Source organism: Arachis hypogaea, chromosome 19 (genome assembly GCF_003086295.3).
Source record: "Arachis hypogaea cultivar Tifrunner chromosome 19, arahy.Tifrunner.gnm2.J5K5, whole genome shotgun sequence".
Lineage (NCBI taxonomy): Eukaryota > Viridiplantae > Streptophyta > Magnoliopsida > Fabales > Fabaceae > Arachis > Arachis hypogaea.
The window spans coordinates 62,634,983-62,660,515 of NC_092054.1; the positions used below are offsets into that span (position 1 = coordinate 62,634,983).

A 25,533-nucleotide genomic window follows, 5' to 3' on the forward strand; every position below is an offset into this window, starting at 1 on the left:
ATAGATTCTGCTAAGAATTCTCTGTCTGTTGCTGAGAAGATGATGGAAAAGACTTGCTATTGCTAAACTTGTTTCTTCCACCATTATTAAAACCTTGTTGAGGCTTTTGTTGATCCTTCCATGAGAAATTTGGATGATTTCTCCATAAGGGATTATAGGTGTTTCCATAGGCTTCACCCATATAGTTCACCTTTGCCATTGCAGGGTTCTCAGGATCATAAACTTCTTCTTTAGAAGATGCTTCTTTAGTACTGTTGGATGCATTTTGCAATCCATTCAGACTCTGAGAAATCATATTGACTTGCTGAGTTAATATTTTATTCTGAGCCAATATAGCATTCAGAGTATCAATTTCAAGAACTCCCTTCCACTGAGGCGTCCCATTACTCACAGGATTCCTTTCAGAAGTGTACATGAACTGGTTATTTACAACCATGTCAATGAGTTTCTGAGCTTCTACAGGCATTTTCTTTAGGTGAATGGATCCACCTGCAGAATGGTCCAGTGATATCTTTGATAATTCAGACAGACCATCATAGAATATATCCAGGATGGTCCATTCTGAAAGTATGTCAGAAGGACACTTTTTGGTCAGTTGCTTGTATCTTTCCCAAGCTTCATAGAGGGTTTCACCTTCTTTCTGTTTGAAGGTTTGAACATCCACTCTAAGCTTGCTAAGCTTTTGAGGAGGAAAGAACTTGGCTAAGAAAGCCGTGACCAGCTTATCCCAAGAGTTCAAGCTATCTTTAGGTTGAGAGTCCAACCATATTCTAGCTCTGTCTCTTACAGCAAACGGGAAAAGCATAAGCCTGTAGACCTCGGGATCAACCCCATTGGTCTTAACAGTATCACAGATCTGCAAGAATTCAGTTAAAAACTGAAAAGGATCTTCTGATGGAAGTCCATGAAACTTGCAATTCTGTTGCATCAGAGAAACTAATTGAGGCTTTAGCTCAAAATTGTTTTCTCCAATGGCAGGGATTGAGATGCTTCTTCTATGTAAGTTGGAATTTGGTGCGGTGAAGTCACCAAGCATCTTCCTTGCATTGTTGTTGGGTTCGGCCATGTCTCCTTCTTTTTCGAAAATTTCTGTCAGATTTTCTCCAGAGAGTTGTGCTTTAGCTTCCCTTAGCTTCCTCTTGAGAGTCCTTTCAGGTTCAGGATCAGCTTCAACAAGAATGTTCTTATCCTTGTTCCTGCTCATATGAAAAAGAAGAGAACAGAAAAGAAAATATGGAATCCTCTATGTCACAGTATAGAGATTCCTTATATGAGTATAAGAAGAGAAGAATAGAAAAAGGAAAAGATAAGAATTAGAACACAGAGGAGAAGAGTGGGTTCGAATTTTTGAGTGAAAGAAGGGTGTTAGTAGATAAATAAATAAATAGAAGGAGATGAGAGGGAGAAGAATTCGAAAATAAAATAAAATAAAATAAAAATATTTTTGTTTTTATTTTAAATATTAGTTATAATTCGAAAATACGAAAAGGAATAAAATTAAAATTAAAATTTAAAATAATTAGTTAATGAAAAGAAATTTTGAAAAAGAGGTTAGTGATTTTCGAAAATTAGAGAGAGAAAATTAGTTAGGTAGTTTTGAAAAAGATAAGAATCAAACAAAAAGATAGGATTAATTTGAAAAAGATTTGAAAATCAATTTTGAAAAGATAAGAGGTTAGAAAAGATTTTGAAATTCATTTTGAAAAAGATGTGATTGAAATTTATTTTGAAAAAGATTTGAAAAAGAAATTTAAAAAGATTTGATTTTGAAAATTAAAGTTGATTACTTGACTAACAAGAAACAAAAAGATATGATTTTAAAATTTAAAGATTGAACCTTTCTTACTAGACAAGTAACAAACTTAAAATTTTTGAATCAATCACATTAATTGTTAGCATTAATTTCGAAAATATGAAATAGAAATAAGAAAAATATTTTGAAAATAAATTTTGAAAATTTCGAAATTATGAAAGAAAAAATGAAAAAGATTTGATTTTTAAAAAAAAATTGAAAAAGATAGAATTTTTAAATTGAAAATTTGATTTGACTCATAAGAAACAATTAAATTTAAAAACTTTTTGACTAAATCAAACCAAATTTTCGAAAATTTATGAGAGAATAAGGGAAAGATATTTTTTTTATTTTTTAATTTTTAATGAAGAAAGAGAAAAACAACCAAAAGACTCAAAACATGAAAATTATGAATCAAAACACATGATGCATGCAAGAACACTTTGAATGTCAAGATGAACACCAAGAGCACTTTGAATGTCAAGATGAACACCAAGAACTTATTTTTGAAAATTTTTAAGAAAAGAAAAACATGCAAGACACCAAACTCAGAAATTTTCAAACTTTAGACACTAACAAATTGAAATTGCATATGAAAAACAAGAAAAGACACAAAACATAAAAATGCAAAGATCAAACAAATTAATTCATCAAGAACAACTTGAAGATCATGAAGAACAAATGCATTAGTTTTCGAAAATTTTAATGAAAAATTAAAAAGATACAATTGACACCAAACTTAAAAATTGACACTAGACTCAAGCAAGAAACATCAAATTTTGGTTTTTATGATTTTATTAAATTTTTTTTTGGATTTTTTCGAAAATTAATTGGAAAAGAAAAATACGGATTTCAAAATTTTTAATGAGAATTCCAGGAATCATGCAATGTTAGTCTAAAGCTCCAGTCCAGGAATTAGACATGGCTTACTAGCCAGCCAAGCTTTCAGTGAAAGCTCCGGTCCAAAACACTAGACATGGCCAATGGCTAGCCAAGCTTTAGCAGATCATTACATACAAAAGCTAAATTAATGAGAAAGACAAAGAAGCTCTTCTCTAATGATAGTTGAAACCTCGGTCCAAAGGATTAGACATGGCTTTACAGCCAGCCAGACTTCAATAGATCATCATGAAACTCTAGAATTCATTCTTGAAGCCATAGAATAATTTATTTATTTTATAAAAATATTTTTTTTTTGAAAATTTATCGAAAATAAAAATAAAAATAATAAAAATCAAAAGCTTAAAATTAAAATAAAATTACCTAATCTGAGCAACAAGATGAACCGTCAGTTGTCCAAACTCGAACAATCCCCGGCAACGGCGCCAAAAACTTGGTGCACGAAATCGTGATCGTTCATTCCTTGGTAACGGCGCCAAAAACTTAATACGCACGTTCATAATCTTAGTTCTTTTTCACAACTTCACACAACTAACCAGCAAGTGCACTGGGTCGTCCAAGTAATAAACTTTACGTGAGTAAGGTCGATCCCACGGAGATTGTCGGCTTGAAGCAAGCTATGGTCATCTTGCAAATCTCAGTCAGGCGGATTCAAATGGTTATGGTGAATTGATAGTTAAAATATAAATAAAATATAAAATAGGATACAGATACTTATGTAATTCATTGGTGTGAATTTCAGATAAGCGTATGGAGTTGCTTTTGTTCCTTCTGAACCTCTGCTTTCCCACTGCTTTTATCCAATCATTCATACTCCTTTCCATGGCAAGCTGTATGTTGGGCATCACCGTTTTCAATGGCTACATCCCGTCCTCTCAGTGAAAATGATCCAAATGTGCTGTCACCGCATGGCTAATCATCTGTCGGTTCTCGATCATGCTGGAATAGGGTCCAGTGATCCTTTTTGCGTCTGTCACTACGCCCAGCACTCACGAGTTTGAAGCTCGTCACAGCCATCCCTTCCCAGATCCTACTCGGAATACCACAGACAAGGTTTAGACTTTCTGGATCTCAAGAATGGCCGCAAATAATTGTAGCCTATACCACGAAGACTCTGATCGTAGATCATGAGGCTAAGAGATATGCATTCAAGCTTGTTTTCATGTAGAACGGAAGTGTTTGTTAAGCACGCGTTCATAGGTGAGAATGGTGATGAGTGTCACATAATCATCACAGTTATCATGTTCTTGTGTGCGAATGAATATCTTAGAGAAGAAATAGGCTTGATTTGAATAGAAAAACAATATTACTTTGCATTAATTCATGAGGAACAGCAGAGCTCCACACCTTAATCTATGGTGTGTAGAAACTCTACCGTTGAAAATACATATGTGAAAGTGATCCAGGCATGGCCGAATGGCCAGCCCCCTAAACGTGATCTCAGAACACAAAATTATTCAAAGACTATCCAGAGATGTCAATACAATAGTAAAAAATCCTATTTATACTAAACTAGTTACTAGGGTTTACAGAAATGAGTAAATGATGCAAAAATCTACTTCTGGGCCCACTTGGTGTGTGCTTGGGCTGAGCATTGAAGCTTTCATGTGTAGAGGTCTTCCTTGGAGTTGAATGCCAGTTTGTAACTTGTTTCTAGCGTTTAACTCTGCTTTGCAACTTGTTTCTGGCGTTTAATGTCAGAATAGGGCAGAAAACTGGCGTTAAACGCCAGTTTGCATCATCTAAACTTGGACAAAGTATGGACTATTATATATTGCTGGAAAGCTCTGGATGTCTACTATCCAACGCAATTGAGAGCGCTCCATTTATATTTCTGTAGCTCCAGAAAATCCACTTTGAGTGCAGGGAGGTCAGAATCCAATAGCATCTGCAGTCCTTTTTCAGCCTCAGAATCAGATTTTTGCTCAGGTCCCTCAATTTCAGCCAGAAATTACCTGAAATCATAGAAAAATACACAAACTCATAGTAAAGTCCAGAAATATGATTTTTATTTAAAAATTAATAAAAATATATTAAAAACTAACTAAATCATACTAAAAACTATGTAAAAACAATGCCAAAAAGTGTATAAATTATTCGCTCATCAGGATGTAGGGAAGGGGATGGAACCTGCGTTGATGAAGAAAGAAGAAGAATGGGGTAGGAAGTAGTGGTGTGGTCACGGTGGCACAGAGGTTCACCGCCACTGGTGGTTACTCACTGGACTGGAAGACGCAGACAGAGGTGGTTGGCACAGAGACAAGGTTGCACACAGAGAAGAAGGAATGGAGAAAGGGGAAAGAAAAGGGAAGAAGGAAAGAGAGAAAAGGTAGGCAACATTGGTCGTCAGTGGTAGTGTGGTCAGACGAACGGAGATGGTTGGTGGTGGTTTGGGTGGTGAAGGGTTGAGGGCTGGGGGATGCTTCAGAGAAGAAGAAAAGAAGAAAAAAAAGGGTTTTGAGGTGAAGCTGAAGCGCGATTGATCTCCCCTTTTGAATTAACATTCAAAAAGGGCCTTGTTCGTACACATAAGGTAGTGTGCGGGCGCACACTAGAGAAAATGAGGGGTATGCGCACGCACAGCAGCGTGCGGGCGCTGCAAACAGAATAGGAATCAAGGGGTGTATGCACGCACAACGGTCTGTGCGTGCACAAACAAGGGAAAACCAAGGTTGTTCCCACGCACATTGGGTGTGTGTGCTATTCGCAGAAGGGTTGCCAAGGGTTGTGCATGCGCACAAAAATGTGCGCACGCACAGGTAGCCTTTTTTTTAAATAAGAAACAGGGTGAACTGTGCGTGTGCACAACAAGTGTGCTAACGCACAGGAAGAAAAATAGGATAGGGTTCCCACGCACAAGATGTGCGAGCGCTACGGACAGACTAGGTGTTGTGGAATGTGCGCGCGCACAGGTACGTGCGTATGCATAGAACTCTGTTTCTGCAAAAAATTTTAGTGCCTTAAGGGCACCAAGGTGACATCCAAAACAGGTTTTCAAGCCCCAAAACATGTTAAAACTCCAAAAACACCTTATTCTTCTAAAATTACCTAGCCAACACCAAAATGCAACTAAACTAACTAAGCAACATAACCAATTATTCAAGAAATAAAAGCTAAAAGAGAGAAAGTTAGAAGGATATTACCATAGTAGGGTGTCTCCCACCTAGCACTTTGGTTTAAAGTCCTTAAGTTGGACTTTTTGAGTGAAGCTTGTGTCATGGTGGCTTATGCTTCCACTCATCCTTGAGTTACCACCCATGTTTGCTCTTCAAAACTCCTCCGGGATCCCATATGAAGTACATTAAGCTCTCAAACAACCTCTAGCAAGAAATTGGGAGCCAAAATTGTTAGTTGTAGAGGTGTATGCCCGGATCCCACACTTTGGGTTCTCTGTCACCCTCTTGTTGTTTTTCACTGGTGCCTTTGGATGGACAACCACCCCAAGAACCTTTGAAGCACCCACTTGAATCTTGGAATCCTCCTAATTGAACCTTGTACCATTTATGTCTTGAACTCCTTTGGCAACTAACATCCACTCTTTCAACATTCAACGCTCCAAGAAAGGCCTTAAGTTGATGATTCGTTTCCAATAGAGCAAAGTGGTGTGGGCCTATGAAGCTCATTGAAGAAATTGTTACCCACTCAAATTGCCCTTCGGTTCGAATCACTCTTGTAAACTCTTGCATGAAAGCTTCCGCTTCTTTGTTGACTAACTCTTCCTCACCACTCTTTTCTAGCCCTTCCCTTTCTCTCTCAAACTCAAGAGTGGAAGGTTCCTCAAGATCATTGAGGATGTTAACCAAGGTGGACAAAAAATCATTGATGATGCAATCCAATTCTTGATCAAACTCCCTCAATTCTCCATTCACCTCTTCCGGTTCACTTGTATTACCTTCCTTCTATTGTTGCGATTTTTGTCCTAGCTCTTCTTCTTTCTCTTGAGGCTCTATATTCTCCTCCTCTCTACATTCCTTAGTTGATCCTCCACCTTCCTCAAGGGGGATATCTTGATTTCTTGAGCGTAGTAAGGTCAAGTGGTTCACCGCTTCAGCTATAGTAGCCATGAACTTCCCTTGCTTCTTTCAGAACCTATTCTAAGGGTTACCCAAAATATTGAGGTCGATCTCGGATGAGATCTTCTGGTTTGGTTGAGTTTGCCATATTCGACTTGCTGGAGCTGAGGTGCCGCTGGTCTCGATCTCTTGGAGAGGGGTGGCGGTACCTGCAAGAGACTCCGATGCTGAAGTCAGTATAGGCTTTAGGTAGATTTTTAGTAGAATTAGAGTATGAGTTATACCTGGGGGTTCCAGTGTACTTATAGTGGTGTTTCGATGATCTTCCTTGGGATAAGATTGTTATCCTATCTTATCTTTTGCAGATGAGATTATATCTTTCGCCAACCGCTTTTCAGTAGGTGGTGGCTCTTTGATTTAGGCCTCTTTGGGCCTCTTTTGAGGTCTTCCAAGCTCTTTGCAAAGAGGTCGGTAATGAACCAACCTTTCACGAGGTCGGTCCTTTTGTTTGCGGCCAATCCGGCCCCATAACTCAAGTCGGGGTATGAATAGTGCCCCTGCTTGAGCTTCGGTCTCTTTATGAGGTCGTATCCCGGTTTGTTGATCCTTCGCGGGTGATTTCTATGCCTTTAATTCTTTCGAAACGTGAAGCGTTTTGCTTTTAAATGCTACACCATTTTCGAGCATAGCAGTTTCTTAAATATCTGCGAGCGATTTTAAAGCCTATTAATTGGGCTCTTTATTCCTTTGCCGTTTTGCTTTCCCTCTCTGTATTTTGTTTAAAATCAAAGGGGCTTTGCTTTCTTCACTTTTTGCTTCCAGCTGCTTCCCTTTGCTTTCTGAGAAGAAACCTTCTTTCATTTTATTCTTTCGTTTGCCCCAAGTTTTTCTTTTCTTTGAAGCTTCGAGGCGCTCGTTGGTGTGGATCGTTTGCGAATTCGCCGTTTGTTCATCGCCATTTTTGCTTCTTTTTTTTTCAGGTTGGTACTCACTTGCAGCATTTTGGATTTTTCTTGTTTGATGGCAGTTGTGATCCTTCTTTCTTGTTTTGTGCTTTCTTTTGGTGGTGCTGCCTGTTTTTGTTTCTTTTAAAGTTTTAATCTTTTAATTGCTGCTGAATGGCTAGGACTTTTGATCTTCTTTGATCCTTTGCATTTTTCTGTCTTGTGCCTATTCTGCCTTCAAAGGGTGTCTCTAGGTTGCGGTATGGTTTGTTCTTGCGAACCTTGGGGCGCCCTTTGCTGTCTTGCTGCTGTTTGCTGGTTATTTCTTTGTTTTCGTTTTTTGGCTGAGTGGTTTGGTAATGATGCCTTTTCATTTTATTGCTGTAGGTATAGTTTCTATGTCTCATATGAATATTGTTGAAATGGCCACAAAGGTTCCTCCTGGCATGGCTGACTAGTTAGATTCCGTAGTATTGGGTTGTGTTACTGTAGCAGATTGGGAGTACTGTGAAAAGTTTAAGAGATATCATAGGATTTGTGGGAATAGGGAGGATGAGAAGGACTATGAGTTAGTGTCCCCTGACCCTGAGGAGAGAGTTTGCTTTCCTCCTCTAAGTCGGACAGAGCATCCGTTCTTTTATGTATATGATTGATTTTTCACCAAGCTAGGCAACACCATTCCATTTTCTGAGTTTGAGACTGAAATCCTTTGGAACTGTAACCTTGCCTCTTCTCAGCTTCATCCCAACTCTTGGGCTTCTATGAAAATTTTTCAGCTGTTGTGTCAAGAGTTGGTTGTCCGACCTTTCCTTTGTCTGTTTCTGTTCCTGTTCGTGTTGATTACGTCGGGGGCGGCCAAGAAGAAGGCTTCTTGGATCTCCTCCCGGGCTACCCAAGGTAGAAAAGTTTTTGCCATTTTTGAGACTCTTTCCACAATTTTAAAAATTTTTATTTCAAGGTCCGGGCTGTGAATGAGGTTCACTGATGACTAGTCATCTTATGCTAGCTTTTCAAGCATTTTTCACTTGTTTGATTAGGTTTTATGCACTTTCTTGCACTATAAGTAAGTGATTTGGAGTGGATTTTCATGGTTATGTTAAACCAATCAACCATCATTTAATTGACACAAAATCATAGGGTTTAAGCTAGAATTAGTTGATTTTATGAATGATTTAGAAACCTTGTAAATTTGATGATACTTTGATAAGTTTATTTGGTTGCTTGTAGGAGAAGAAAAGAAAGAACCATGAAAGCGTGCTCAACCAAAGCGTGGCCCATGATACTAAAGCGTAGCGCTCAACCAAGGAATAAGGAGCGCTCAGTAAGCCAGCGCAGCGTTTAAAGAGTGAACGCTAGTGTGGAGAGGCCAAGCAAAGGGAGCAAGGGCGCTACGTTGACAATCAAAACGAAGCACTCAACTACAAGGCACCAGCGCTCAATTGAAGTGAGCGCTATGTTAACTCCTTCTACTTTTTTCGAGCATGGCTCAAAAGAAAAGCAAGACACAGCACTCAAAGTGGAGTAGCCAAGGTTCGAAGGGGGAACCTCACACCAAGTGTAGCGCTACGTTGCATCTTCCAACTGAGCACTGAGGAATTGCAAGCACGCAAGGGAAGCATGACAAGGCATGTGGCGCTACGTTGATAATCCTCACTGAGCGCTCCACTGGAGCTAGGACCCATGGACCATTTTCAAATCAAATTCCATACTGGATCCACTTCTTCACCAATTTAAAAAGCCCACTCCAAGTTCTAAAAATCAAAAATAGAAAGTGTATAAATAGGAGTTAATTTGATTTGTAAAGGACCTTTTTTGCTCATTTTTAGTTTTACCTTTAGCTCCATTTTTAGTTTTCACTTGGATTTGAATTGTTTTGGGATTTGGGAATTTGGATATGAGTTTTCTTTATGCATTTTTCTTTCTTCTGAAAATTTTAATTTTTGTTCTTAGAGTTTGAATTGAGATTGAAGAGCTTCATTGATTCTAAGTTTGAGAATCATCTTTTACCTCTTTTCTCAATTTTTCTAAGAATTGGATTTGAGTTTAGTTTTCTGTTTTCAATTTCTTTCATCTATAATTCTACTTTTCTGTTTTAGGTTTTTAAATTGAGATTGAAGAATTCCATTGAATCTGGATCTGAGAATCATCTTTGCTATTCTTTCATATAGTTTTGGAAATTGGAGGATTGAATCTAAGTTTTATTTACTGTTTTCCTTTCCATTTCTTCTGCAATTACTTTTCTGCTTGATCAAGAGAGCAATTGAGATCTAGATCTGCTTTCTAATCTCATTTTTCTTCAACGATCTTCAATTCCTCTTTAGGATTTCATAATTGATTCAAGTTTTCTTGCTTTTTTACTTCTTGAAGCAATTTTCCATTTCTGTTCTTGCTATTGAGATCTAGATCTTAAGTCTTGCATTTCAGAGCTTGCTGATTTACTTTAGTTTGCAATTTCTTGTTCAATTCCAAGTTCCAGCACCCAAATTCTTTTATTCTTCAAGCAATTTACATTTCTCAGCAATTTAGATTCAACAATTTACATTTTTTGCCTTTTAAGTTTCAGTCATTTACATTACTTGCACTTTAAGTTTTAGCTCTTTTACTTCTTCTGTACTTTACTATTCTATCAATTTCCCCTCTCACTTTAAGCTAACCATAATCTCACTCTAGCAGTAGAGTGAATTGTTTTTGTTTTCTGGTTTTTCTGTGTGTTTTTCTTGCTATTGTATGACAGAGGCAAGGAGAGAGATCCCTACCTTCTGTGATCAAGATGAGAGGACTCTCTGAAGATTAAGAACAGAAGCAAGAGGAAAAGGTGTCATCGGTGAAGAAGTTTCTGAAGAGGAATACCAAGAAATGGAGGAGAATCCAACAAATCCACTAGTCTGAGTAGCCAACAACAATGGTCAACCCCAGAGGAGAGTCTTGGCATCTTACACATTTGCTAATCCAAGGCATTATTGGAGTAGCATCCTTACCCCAAATGTCAATGCAAACAACTTTGAATTAAAGCCCCAGCTTATCACTTTGGTACAAGACAACTGCTCCTATGGAGGAAGCCCACTAGAAGATCCAAATCAGCATTTATCTATCTTCATGAGGATCTGTGACACAGTGAAATCCAACGGTGTGCATCCAGACATATATAAACTCTTGCTGTTCCCATTTTCATTGAGGGACAAGGCTGCTCAATGGCTGGAAGCCTTTCCACAAGAAAACATCACTAGCTGGGAGGATCTAGTGAGCAAATTCCTAGCCAAGTTCTACCCACCTCAAAGGATTATCAGGTTGAAGACAGAGGTGCAAACCTTCACACAGATGGACGCAGAATCCCTCTATGAGGCTTGGGAGAGATACAAGGCCTTGATTAGAAAATGCCCCCCTAAAATGTTCAATGAATGGGACATACTTCAGAATTTCTATGAAGGATTGACTCTGAAAGCTCAGGAAGCATTAGATCATTCAGCAGGAGGTTCATTGCAACTAATGAAGACAGCAGAGGAAGCCCAAAACCGCATAGATATGGTGGCAAACAATCAATACTTCTTTGCTCATCAAAGACAACACTAACCAACCCAGAGAAAAGGTGTACTGGAGTTGGAAGGTGTGGACACTATTCTAGCTCAAAACAAGGTGATGCATCAGCAAATCCAGCAACAATTTGAGCAGATGGCTAAGAGGATTGATAGTCTACAAGTTGCATCAGTAAATATCACCAATCAACCACCAACTGGGTGGGGACAAAATGAGGAAAATTGTGAAGATCAGCAACAGGAACAAGTGAATTACATGCACAACCAAGGATCCAGCTAGAATGAATTCCATAGAGACACATACAAGCCCTCTTGAAGAAACCATCCCAATCTAAGGTGGGGAGACAATCAAAACCAGTAGCCTTGGCAGAAAAATTCAAACCAGAACAACTCAAGAAACACAAACCACAACCAGAAAAACACTAACCACAATCCATACAGAAAACCCAAAAATAACTACCCCAATTCCAGCTATTATCCACCCAATAACCCAACCACTAACCAAAACAACTATCATCCACCCTCAACATCCCACAATCAGCCACAGATACCACAAGCTCACTCCCAAGTGATACCATTCTGAATCCCAAAGAAGAATGCAAAGCTATCCAATTAAGGAGTGGAAGAACCTTAGTGAATGACAAAGAAGTCAACAAGAAGCCTATGGACAATGACAAGGCTAGCAGCAAGAAAGATGAAGCCAGAAACAAGGAAGAAGATGAGCAAGAACAGGAGAAGCTTAAGGAAAAAGATGAGCAGCTCCAAGCTTCAAGGAAAGGGAAATAAGTCATGGAGGAATCATCACAAGAACAGAAGAAGGTTGTGAAGGCTTACACACCTCCTCTGCCATATCCTCAAAGACTACAAAAAAGAACTCAAGGATCAATAATTCCCCAAGTTCCTTGAGGTCTTCAAGAAGCTGGAGATTAATATCCCACTTGCTGAAGCATTAGAGCAGATGCCTCTATATGCAAAGTTCCTGAAGGAGCTCATCAACAAAAAGAGAAGCTGGCATGAGAAGGAAACAGTGCTTCTGACACAAGAATGCAGTGCAGTGATCCAAAAAGGGCTCCCTCCAAAGCTCCAAGACCCTGGGAGCTTCTTCTTACCTTGCACCATTGGTAATATGACCATTAAAAAAGCACTGTGTGACTTAGGAGCCAGCATCAATCTAATGCCTTATTCTATAATGAGAAAGCTATGCATAGAGGAGGTAAGGCCCACACAGATGTCATTAAAGCTTGTGGACAAATCATTGGTATTTTCCAAAGGAGTGATTGAAAACCTTTTGGTCAAGGTGGATAAGTTTATATTCCCTGCAGACTTTGTAATCCTGGACCTAGGAAAAGAAGGGAGTGACTCTATTATCTTGGGAAGACCATTCCTGGCCACAGCAAGGGCCATAGATGTTGAACAAGGAGAATTGACCCTAAGGGTACATGATAAGAGAATCACTCTGAATATCTTTCCAGAAGCACATCATACTGATGAAATGGAAAAATGCATGAAGGATGACAGAGAAGACTTGCATTGGAAGGAAGAATCCAAGGAGATACTCATTAGTTCCCCTCCAAAGCAAGAGACAAGCAGCAAAGCAGGACAAAAGGAGAATGATATCGTACAGAATGATGAGAGAAAGCAAGAAGAAAGTGTGGTGTTGGCCACTAAGAAGACAGATCCTAAAATATAGCCCACTGTCAAAGCAGAAAAATCACCAAAAAAGGGGAAGAAAAGCAAGAAAAAGGCCCTAAAATGGAGGAAAAACAAAAAGATCCCAACTGAAGGATTCTCAAAGGGAGATAAAGTGTAACTAATCTACCAACAGTTGGGACAGAGCAACAATCTGATGATTACTACACTATCAATAGGATACTCTCGCTGGAGCATACAGAGATTGAACATCAAGGCACTGGAAGAAAGCTTACAGTGAGAGGAGACAAACTAAGGCACCCACAATCATCAGCCACCCTAATAAGGAGTCAATGTCAAGCTAATGACAATAAAAGAGCGCTCCATGGGAGGTAGCCCATGATTTGATATTCTTGCTTTGTTTTAATTTCAATAAATGGCTCTCCTAGCATATATTTGAGTTCTTTTAGTGTGAAGCATATGTCTAATTCCTAAGTTTGGTGTACCTAAAGGCTCTCCAAAATAGCTTCTCAAGCTATCTTAGGATATATACTTATTCATTCAGGTGGAGTATATAGCCAAACACTAAGTTTGGTGTCTACATATGCTTGAATCTCGGAAAAACCATTTTTTACTCAAAGGATCAAATTTATGAATAGATGAACCATACATTGTTTCATTTTATGAGTTTATGGTAGAAAATAAAGTGTCCCTTATGATGAATGTACCAATTGTGATGGATGTTCTTTGCATTTTATATGGATCACTTAGCAGGGGACAAGTTTGGTGTTCACCAAATTTTTGTTCACTATCTAAGGAGCACAATTGGTTATTTATGAATAAGGAACATGTAGACTTTTGTTTTTCTTTATTGCTTGGCACTACACCACCGTAATTCAAACCTTAAAGCTCACCATTGTCTTGATTTAATTGTATAGGTACAAGGGAGATTGAGAAGAAGACAAAAGGGAGCATGCATGGTTATGACAAGATAAAAAGAGAGTCACATGTGCCTAGAGAATGATGCTCTCTTGGAGACAAAATCCGCATGCATTAATGCCTTGGAAGTCGAACCACATGCATCCAATGGGGGAGCAATCCTTGTCCTCCTTCATCTTTGCATGCTATCCGTCCATGCTATGAGCTTTATACAAAGTTTTGCTCAATCTTCACCTTTCATTTTGCTCAACCGAAGCTTTCCCACTTGTGGTTTTGTTCCAAAGATTCATGCCTTGACTATAAATAGGTGGTGACACTTCATAGCTCACATATCCCTTCTCTCCTCATACAAGACTTACTCATTTATTTGCTTTTGTTTCACTCACGCCTTCATCCCAAACATGTTACAGCAGCCCCTATTTACCCAAAGACAACACAAAATACCCAACAGCAACTTATCTCTCATCTCTTTTCATAACAAGACCGTACCTTAACCCAAGATTCATCTTTTCTTCTCCATTCTTTTCGAATTCATGGCTTCATCAAGTTCTAAGAGAAGGAAAGGAAAAGAACCAGTGGTAGCCGAACCATCAACTTATGATACAAAGATATTTAAGTCTCAGTTTCATAAATCAAGGTATCATAGGCTCATGAAATCAAAGCACATCATTCCAAAAATGGGCTTTAGACTGAGGGGTGGAGAGTATCCTATCATGAGAAGAATTACCTAGGAAAGGAGGTGGAAACTTTTGTGTGAACCTCTCATAGACATCAGTGTAGTCATGATAAGAGAATTCTACGCAAATGCTGTGAAGACAAGCCAGGACAGCCCTCCTTATAAGAGCTATGTCAGGGGTGTTGAGGTAGATTTTAGTCCACCATCAGTCATGAGGGTCCTATAGTTGAGAGTAATAACCTATGGGGAGCTTAGCTTTGAGGAAAGATTGCAGGGTGAGAATGACCCTGACGAGATATTACATGGGTTATGCTTTGAAGACAAAGACTGGGAAAGGGACTCAGAGGGAGCTCCAACCCACTTGAAAAGAATAGATCTCATACGTGAGGCCAAAGGGTGGTATGAGATAGTGAAGAGGTCTATACTCCTTACTGAAAACACCTCAGAAGTCACAATCAAGCGAGCTATCCTGACATATTGCATCTTAAAGGGAGGAGAAATCAACCTCTCACAGCTCATAGCAGATAGCATTCAAGAGTTGGCTGAGAATACAAGTAAATCAAGTAGGCTTGGTTATCCGAGCACTATTCTGAGGCTATGCAACAGGGTTGGGGTGCTCTTTAAAGATGAAGATACAGAAAAGGTAAAAGGACGCAGGGAAATCACAAGGCAAAGCATGGAAGGTGCTACTGATGATGACAACCAAGAGGAAGAAAGAGCTTAAGGTAGAGGAAGAAGACCACAAGTGGAGGGAGAACAAGCTCCTGGTGCAATGGAAATGAGCCAATTGCAAAGGGCCATTGAAGAAATGTCTCAATAACACATGAGAGCACAGGAGCAGTATTTGAGGCAATAAGAGCTATACTTGCAACAACAAGAGCAATATTTGAAGGATTGTGAACAACAACTGCATTGGCAGCAGCAAATGATGGACAAGCAAGACAACTTCCAGCTCCAGATGTTAGAACAAGAAAGGGAGTTTCAAGCAGGAATTCTTGAGGGGCAAAAGGAACAATCAGCAAACGTTCAAGAATCAGTTAATGGATTGTTCCTACGGCAGGCCAAGTACGGGGAATACACCCAAAATCTCTACCAATGGAAAAACATATATCATACAATTGGAGAGCATAGGTTTGTGGATAGAATGGAGTATGATATAGCAACTCAAGCAAAGTTGGACTACGTAGTCCATAGCATGCCAACATTGAACCAACAGATCAAACCATTTGGGCAATGGCAAGAGTTGATTGATCATCAGAGAGCAGTAGCCAATAAATAAACAGCACACATGCAACAAGGATTGAAAGATGCTGGACTCTGGGATCAGGTAGACCACATTTGGGATAGAAGGTGCCCTGTTGAAGAACCCCAAAAAAGAAAGAAGAAGAAGAAGAAGAAGAAAGGAGAAAGCAACAAGGGGAAAGAGCACGACAACTAGAGGTAGTGGAGTTCTTTTCATATTTTTAATCAAATAAGGATGATGCATATCTGAAACATGATATGCCTCCAAATGTTTTATGTTTTGCATTTTCATATCTTAAGTAGTTTTCTTGTTAGGATTTGCATTATGCTTGTTGTCACTCATATGCTTTAAATTCATGTTTTGTCTCCCTTTATGCATCAATAAAAGAAAAGTGCTTGAAACAGAAAGTGATTGTCCAATGTTGTAAGAATTAGAATGAAATTCAGTGGTGGTACTTGTTTGATTTAATGATTAGCTCAATAATAAAATCTGCATAATAAAATGTTCCTTGAAGTGTGAATTAGGGTGCTGCTATAAAGCCTTTTGTTAATAAACATCCCTTGAGAATGGATCAAAGTAAGAAAGAAAAAGAAAGAGAAAAGCCAAGAATTAGCAAAGAAACAAACAATAAGGCTAGACACCAATAGCTTGGACCTTAGGACATATGCCTGTGGTGCTTTTGTACTAGGATATGCTTGGACAATTAGGTTCTGAGGAGTATTTTAAAACTTGACCACTTGGATTAACTAATCTGGGATTGCCAACCGAAAGTCCATTATCAAGAGCAACCTAGTTACAAAGCATTTAGTAATCCAAAGAGATGCTGGGAATCAATGTTCCTAGGAATAAATTGTGAGCCAAATGTCTGTGGTGAAGGAGTGTTGAGCAAAAATTAAGCCAAAAGGCTGCTGCAACACTTGCCACCAAGCTTTCATTAATAAATAAGCTTTCTAAGCAAAAAAAAGAAAGAAAAAGCTAACAGGCATCAATCAAAAAGCAAGGAATAAGGAGCGCTCACTAAGCCAGTGCAGCGTTTGAAGAGTGAACGCTAGTATGGAGAGGCCAAGCAAGGGGAGCAAGGGCGCTACGTTGACAATCAAAACGAAGCGCTCAACTACAAGGCACCAGCGCTCAATTGAAGTGAGCGCTACGTTAACTCCTTCTACCTTTTTCGTGCATGGCTCAAAAGAAAAGCAAGACACAGCACTCAAAGTGGAGTAGCCAAGGTTCAAAGGGGGAACCTCACACCAAGTGTAGCGCTACGTTGCATCTTTCAACTGAGCGCTGAGGAATTGCATGCACGCAAGGGAAGCATGACAAAGCATGTAGCGCTACGTTGATAATACTCACTGAGCACTCCACTGGAGCTAGGACCAATGGACCATTTTCAAATCAAATGCCATCTTGGATCCAAATCTTCACCAATTTAAAAACCCCACTCCAAGTTCTAAAAATAAAAAATAGAAAGTATATAAATAGAAGTTAATTTGATTTGTAAAGGACCTTTTTTGCTCATTTTTAGTTTTACCTTTAGCTCCATTTTTAGTTTTCACTTGGATTTGAACTGTTTTGGGATTTGGGAATTTGGATCTGAGTTTTCTTTCTGCATTTTTCTTTCTTCTGCAAATTTTAATTTTTGTTCTTAGAGTTTGAATTGAGATTGAAGAGCTTCATTGATTCTAAGTTTGAGAATCATCTTTTACCTATTTTCTCAATTGTTCTAAGAATTGGATTTGAGTTTAGTTTTCTATTTTCAATTTCTTTCATCTATAACTTCTACTTTTCTGTTTTGGATTTTTAAATTGAGATTGAAGAATTCCATTGAATCTGGATCTGAGAATCATCTTTGCTGTTCTTTCATATAGTTTTGGAAATTGGAGGATTGAATCTAAGTTTCATTTACTGTTTTCCTTTCCATTTCTTCTGCAATTACTTTTCTGCCTGATCAAGGGAGCAATTGAGATCTAGATTTGCTTTCTAATCTCATTTCTCTTCTTCGATCTTCAATTCCTCTTTAGGATTTCATAATTGATTCAAGTTTTCTTGCTGTTTTACTTCTTGAAGTAATTTTCCATTTCTGTTCTTGCTACTGAGATCCAGATCAGAAGTATTGCATCTCAGAGCTTGCTGATTTACTTTAGTTTGAAATTTCTTGTTCAATTCCAAGTCCCAGCACCCAAATTCTTTTATTCTTCAAGCAATTTACATTTCCCAGCAATTTAGATTCAGCAATTTATATTTCTTACCCTTTAAGTTTCAGTCATTTGCATTACTTGCACTTTAAGTTTCAGCTCTTTTACTTCTTCTGCACTTTACTATTCTGTCAATTTCCCATCTCCCTTTTATTTTCATGCAATTTAGCTTCTGTTGATGACAATTCACTCAAATCATCAACTATTCACTTAACTAAATTCATCACCTAACTAAAATTGCTCAATCCATCAATCCCTGTGGGATCGACCTCACTCTTATGAGTAATTACTACTTGATGCGACCTGGTACACTTGCCGGTGAGTTTTGTGTGGAAATCTGATTTCCACCCATCATTCACCCCTTTTTTCTTGATGAGAGTAAGGAACCCACTTTTCCCCTTCGGTGGCAAGAGAACCCTATAGTGCTTAAGTACTCGTTAGAGAGTCTTGACGAGATAGAGAGGGCCTTTGTGGGTGTTTTGGAGGAGCATTGGGGGGAGCCTCCTTATTTGGATACGAAGAAGTTCTTAGGGGATCCTGCTCTTCTCCGTTCAGAACTAGGTAGTGCCTGACATCCTAGATTTTTACTGTCTTCGTTTGTGGTTGCCATTATGTAACTATTTTTGTGATTTTTCCTTTTCAGAGATGGCTTTTGGCTCTGATTCAATGAAGGTCCTCCGTAAGACAAGAAGACTGTGGCTGCTCAAAATCTACAAAGAAAGACGTTGGGGGAGGGTTCTTCCCAGGTCCTGCCGAAGAAACCGGACTCGGGTTCTCAAGGTCCGAAGAAGATTATCCCGACTCCTCAAGTTCGTGTGGCTCCTACGGATCTGCCTCTTGCAAGCTCTGGCACTGTTTCTTCCCCTTCTTCGTCCTAGCTCTCTCCTAAGAAGCAGAAAACATCCGGTGCTTATGACCTTAACGATAATAATTTTGATAGTGTGGCCTTCACTGAGGAGCACATTGCCCCGCATGGTTTCGTCTCGACTGATGACATGTCTGTTCTCAAGCATCTTCACTTTATGTCTAGCAATAGCATCCGGATGGCCAACCTTAGTGCTGCTTTGGCGAGGGAATTTAAGAAGTCCCCTATTAATGCCACCAGTGCTTTCCTTGGGAACGCCAAAGCTGAGTTTGAGAGGGTGGAGGGGTTGAGGGCTGAGCTGGAGACAACAAATGTGGGGTTGGAGCTTTCTTTGGAGAAGAAGAAGGTCCGGGCTACTGCGGCGGAGGCCGCTGCTAACTTGAAGGAGGAGATGGCGAAGAAGACCAAGGAGATTTATACCCGGACTTATGGCGAGCTTCTTAAGGTTAAGGAAAAGCTCTAGTCCTCCTACGATGATTATACCTAACTGCAAGGTTGCATAGTGAACGGTATGATCGCCTTGTATGAAAATCTGAAAGCCCAAGTCCGGGTTCTGGCACCTGACGTCGATCTCTCTCTGTTTAGTATGGATAACATTGTGGAGGATGGTAAGATTGTGCCAGACCCTGATTAAGATGAGGCCCCTGCTCCTGATCCGAAGGCCAAGGTTTCTGTGGCCCCTTCTGCTGAAACAGCCCGATCTGAGGCCGACCCCAACGTGGAGATCTTAAATGGCCCAGATGGTGTCGTCGGGGCTATTCCTATTTCGGTTATTCCTCCTCCTCCTCAGGAGGCCGCAACAGGGGCGAAGCTGGATCCCTTATGACTTCTATTTCCTTGCTCTGTGTTGATGTGGTCCGACTTGTGGACCTTTGAACTCTTTTTATTGTGATGTTTTGGGTTGTTTGCTGACATTTGTGGTTGCTTCTTAGCAACCTTTTAGTTTTTAGTTAAAACACTTCCACTCTTGGGTTGCTTGTTTGAGTAACCTTTGAGTTTTAATGCTTAACTTTTTGTGAAACTTCTTGTTTTGATTGTTTTGGTAGTACGTTGGCTGCCTCCTAGGTAGTGTTTTTGAGAAATGCTTACCTTTTGGTTGTCTTGCCTGAGCCTTTCTGGCCAGCAGCCTCTCTGATGACCTTGAGATAGTGTTCTTTTGTGAACTTCTACCTTTATTTATTGGTTTGTTCTTCTTTTAGTTGTGTTGACAACTTTCCGAGTTGTTTTACTCTGCTTTAGCGAGTTTGTCCTTGCAGTTTAGTGTTGGCACTTCGGACCCTTAATCGGGTTCCAATAAACTTTCTAGGTAGCGTTCTGTTCTAAACTTTTACCTTTTTATTGTTATTTGGACGATCTTTGAGCCTTGAGGTTGATGGGTGCTGCAAGATTTCTTGGATGAGGCTTCTATTGTTGCCCCCTGGCGTGGTGCTGGCTAGTTTTGAGAGTGCATTGGCTCGGGCATTTTGCTCCCGGGGGATGTGTCAGATTTTGTATCCGTTGAAGCTTCCAAGCTGCTCTTTAGTTTTGTCCAGGTACTTCTTCGTAGTGGGGTCTTTCAACTGGTAGCTTCCATCTATCTGCGAGGTGATTACCTGTGAGTCACTAAATATGGTAAGCTTTTTTTCCACGACTTCTTTAGCCAACCTCAAGCCAGCCGGTAGGGCTTCGTACTCTGCTTGATTGTTTGAGGCGAAGAACTCAAATCTTAGGGAGAGTTCGAGTTGGGTTCCTTGGTCACTTTCTAGGATGACGCCTGCTCCACTCCCGACTTTGTTTGATCAACCATCGATGTAGAGGTTCCATTCTATGGGGGTCCTCTGGGTGTCTGTGTACTCGGCGACAAAGTCGGCCAAATACTGGGATTTGATGGTGGTTCGAGCTTTGTACTTGAGGTCGAACTCAGACAGCTCGACTGCCCATTATAGGATTCTTCCGGCCAAGTCCATTTTCTGCAGGATGCCTTTCATGGGTTGATTAGTGCGTACTCTAATGGTGTGAGCTTGAAAGTATGGTCGAAGTCTTCAGGACGTGAGTATGAGGGCATAGGAAAACTTTTCTATCTTTTGATAGTTCAATTCGGCCTCTTGTAAAGCCTTGCTGATAAAGTAGACGGGTTGTTGTCCGTTGTCATCTTCTTTAACCAGAGCTGATGCTATGGCCCGACTTCCTACGGTGACGTATAGTACTAGTTCTCTTTGAAGTCTTGGAAGGCTTTTTCGCAATCTGGAGTCCATTCGATCTTCTTTCCCTTCCTTAGTATTGCATAGAAAGGGAGAGATTTTAGGGCTGATCCAGCCAAGAATCTGGATAGTGCGGCTAGTCTTCCATTTAGTTGTTGTATCTCATTCATGCAGGTCGGGCTTTTCATGTTGAGTATTGCTTGGAACTTGTCTGGGTTTGCTTCGATGCCTCTTTGGGTTACCATCAACCCTAGGAATTTACCAGCTTCTACTGTGAAGGTACATTTCGTGGGATTTAGCCTCATCCCATGCTTCCTTATGGTGTCGATACTTCGAACAGGTCGGATAGCAGTGTGTCTTCTTTTTGGGTTTTGATTAGCATGTCATCCGCATAGACTTCCATTAGCTTTCCGATGTGGTTGGCAAATACCTTGTTCATTAACCTCTGATATGTGGCCCCTGCGTTCTTTAGCCCGAACGGTAATACTACGAAGCAGTAGTTTGCTTTTGGGATTAGGAACGAGGTTTTCTCTTGGTCGGGCTTATGCATTGGTATTTGATTATACCCCGAGTAGGTGTCCATGAAGGAAAGGTATTTGTATCCCGAGGATGCGTCGACTAAGGTGTCGATGTTCGGGAGGGGGTAGGGATCTTTTGGGCAGGCTTTATTGAGGTCAGTGTAGTCTATACACATTCGCCACTTTCTATTTAGCTTTTTAACCAGCATGACGTTGGCTAGCCTCAGTGGGTATTTTACCTCACTTATGAACCCTGCCTCTAGTAAGGCTTGCACCTGCTCCTCCATGACTTGCGATCTCTCCAAGCCGAGTTTCCTGCGCTTTTGTTGTATTGGTCAGGGCCCGGGGTACACGGCCAGTTTGTGGCACATTAAGCCGGGATCTATGCTAGGCATATCGGCAGCTTTCCAGGCAAAGAGGTCAGAATTCTCCCTTAGGAGCCTGACTAGTAGCTTCTTAAGATCCTCCTTTAGGTTCGCTCCTACGCTTGTTTTTTCGGGGGTGTCTTCAACTTGTACTTCTTCGGTTTCGCCTTCTGGCTGAGGACGAATTTCTTCGTAAACCCTGGCACCTCTGAATTTGATGGAGTTGGCCTCTTTTCCTCTGGGATCGCCTTTGAGGTTTAGGCTTTCATTATAGCATCGTCGTGCGAGTTTTTGGTCTCCTTTGATGGTAGCTACGCCCTCCGCTGTTGGGAACTTCATGTACAAGTGTGGAGTGGAGACTACTGCAGCGAGCTGGTTTAGAGTCGTCCGGCCTATGAGGGCGTTATATGCCGAGCTTACGTTGACGACTATGTAGTCTATGCTTAGCGTCCTGGACCGGGCTCCTTTCCCAAAATTAGTATGTATTGGGATGTACCCAAGGGGTTAGATTGGAGCATCCCGCAGCCCAAATAGGCTGTTGGGGTATGCTTTTAGTTATTTTTCTTCGAGCCTGAGCTTGTCTAAGGCTGATTTAAATAGGATATCTGCCGAGCTTCCCTGGTCGACCAGCGTGTCAGTGGAGGTTGGCATTGGCTAATATGATAGTGATTACTACAGGATCGTCATGCCTGGGGATGATGCCAGCAGCATCTTCCTTGGTGAAAGAGGTGGTGGGGAGATCGGGTGACCTACTCCCTTCTCCGACGTGGAATATTTCTTTAAGGTGTCTTTTGCGAGATGACTTTGAGATCCCTCCTCCTGCAAATCCTCCATTGATCATGTGGACATGCCTCTCCGGGGTGTGGGGGGCGTTCTGATCATCCTCCCTCTTCGTCCCTCCTTCTCTTTTTAGGATCGTCCATTCTGCGAGCCAAAAATTGATCTAGTCTTCCTTCTTGGGCCAACTTCTCTATGACGTTCTTCAAGTTGTAGCATTCGTTAGTGGGATACCCGTAGATTTTTTGGTATTCGCAGTATTCGGTCTGACTTCCTCCCCTTTTGTGCTTGATTGGACGGGATGGTAGGATCTTTTCTTTGTTGCATATTTCCCTGTAGACATCCACTAAGGATACCGAAGAGGGGTATAGTTATGGTATTTTCTGGGTTTCTCTGTGGGTTGATCATCCTTTTTCCTTGGCTCTTTGTCCTTATCCCACAACGGGTAGGAGAATCCAGTTTTGGAAGTTTCTCCCAATCGGGAGTTTTTCTCCATGTTAATGTATTTCTCGTCCCGTTCTTGAACTTTGTTCAAGGACGTGGGGTGTTTCTTGGATATGGATTGGCTGAAGGGCCCTTCTCGCATGCCGTTGATAAGTCCCATGATGGCTGCTTCTCTGGGGAGATTTTGTATGTCGAGGCATACTTTATTGAATCTTTCCATGTAGTTTCAGTGGCTCTCCCGATCTCCTTGTTTGATCCCTAGTAGACTTGGAGCATGTTTGGCTTTGTCTTTATGAATGGAGAACCTGGCTAGGAATTTTTTGGTGATATCATCAAAGGTGGAAATCGACCTTGGGAGTTGGCTCTCGAACCACTTTATAGCTGTTTTGGGGAGAGTGGTCGGGAAGTCCTTGCAGCGAGTTGCGTCCGAGGCGTCTGTGAGGTACATCCGACTTCTAAAGTTGCTGGGATGGTGGCTTGGATCGGATGGTCCGTCATATAGGGTTATATCAGGGGCTTTGAAGTCCTTTGGGACTTTAGCCTTCATGATTTCTTCTGTGAATGGGTCTTGTTCTCTGTGGGGACTAGCTTCATGATTAGATCGAGTAGTCCTGGTCTTGAGGTTGACTTCGAGCTTCTGGAGATTTTCTTCTAACTCTCTGCGTCGCCTTTTTTCTCTTCGCATGTCTCGTTTGGCCTCCCGTTGTCATTTGGCTTCTCGTTCAATCTGTCTGAGGCGGCTTTGTTGCTCACGGATGGCGTCTAAGATCTCTGTGTTTTGAGGTTGTTTGTCCCCCTTGGAGTGGTGCACTTCCTTTGGTGATGTTGTTATCGAATCTGCATTTTTGTTGGTGTACCATCTTCTAATCCGGAGGTGTGGTCGTTGTTAGGAGGATTGTTTGCCATGATGGTGCGGTGCCTTCCAGGTCCCGAGTAACGACGCCAATGTTCTGAGGGTTACCCGAAATGTTGAGTCGATCTCAGACGAGATCTTCTGGTTTGGTTGAGTCTTCCGTATTCGACTTGCTGGACCTGAGGTGCCGCCGGTCTCGGTCTCTTGGAAAATGGTGGTGGTACCTACAAGAGACTCTGATGATTAAGTCAGTACGAGCTTTAGGCAGATTTTTAGTAGAATTAGTGTATGAGTTATAACTAGGGGTTACAGTGTACTTATAGTGGTGTTTTGGCGATCTTGCTTGGGATAAAATTGTCATCCTATCTTATCTTTTGCAGATGAGATCATATCTTTTGCCAATCGCTTTTCAGTAGGCGGTGGCTCTTCGATTTGGGCCTCTTCGGGCCTCTTTGGAGGTCTTCCAAGCTCTTTGCAAAGAGGTCAGAAATGGACCAACCTTTCATGAGGTCGGTCCTTTTGTTTGTGGCCAATCCGGCCCGATAACTCAGGCCGGGGTATGAACAGAACCCTTCTTGCTCTTGAAAGAATGCTTGAAGGTCTTGTTGTTCTTGGGGCAAGGGTTGGAGAACTTCACAATTGGATGAAAAAGAAGGTCCAATGGTTGGAAGAAGGGTTGTATAGTTGGAAGGTGTGTTATGTGGGTGAGGGTATTGAGGTGGTGTATAAGGAGGTGATGGTTCATATGGTTGATGGCAAGGTGTATAAGCATTTTGATTCCATGGAGATGTATGGTGTAGTGCTTGATGGTTTGGTAGTTAAGGGTTGTGTATGAGGTATCTTTCATATCTTTGGATTTGATATGCACATAGGGGAAAGTTTGTGTCGTCGTAGTGTGGGGAAGATTGCTCCTCCCTCAATTGATTCTCCCACTCCATGATGCAATCCCAATTTGAATTCATCATACCCAACAAAATACTCACAACCAAACTCCAAGCAACAGGGGTGATAGCTCATGAAGAAAGTAGAAAAAAAGCAAAAGACATCAATAAACAAGAAGAAATAAATACCTAAGTATTAATAAAAACAACTAAACAACCAAAAAGTGAGATATTTACACTATTGACATATTTACATCAACCAAAAACATAACACCGATTGCATCCTCGGCAACGGCGCCAAAAACTTGATGAAGAGATGATTATTGTCGATCTAAAATTTCACAAAATATAGGTTCGTTGCAAGCATAGCCTAAACCGACAAGCAATCCTCTCAAATCAAAGTTTATAATTTTCCAATACAAAATAATTAAACTGAGAGTAATGAAACCTCAGGTCGTTCTCCCTAGGAATGTAATTGAAGTGTCATGCTTTCGGTTGTGAGGAAAATGGGTTTTGCAATCAAAGAACGAAAGATTAAAAGAACTAAGATATCAAAGAACTAAGAAATTATCAAAATTGAAGTTAATGCAAGTCAAAAAGGGAAACAAGATCAAAACTTAGTGAAAATGCTAGAAATGCATAAAGAGCCTTGACTTGGGACAGAGAATCCAAGGAATCCTATCATCGCCATAACCACAACTATGGTAATTATAATGAGTCAATCTCGCTTAGTTAACTCCTAACATCGAGGATTAAGTTTAGCAAGCATAATTGACTTTGATCCATAAG

At 40.5% G+C, this 25,533-nt stretch overlaps 1 non-coding gene across 1 annotated transcript; it reads left to right on the top strand.

The window, feature by feature from the left end:
- Window positions 1-569: 569 nt before the first annotated feature.
- LOC112780931 (small nucleolar RNA R71) lies at window positions 570-673 on the top strand. Its single transcript, XR_003191737.1, has one exon. It is a non-coding gene; the product is annotated as a small nucleolar RNA R71 (small nucleolar RNA).
- Window positions 674-25,533: the final 24,860 nt, after the last annotated feature.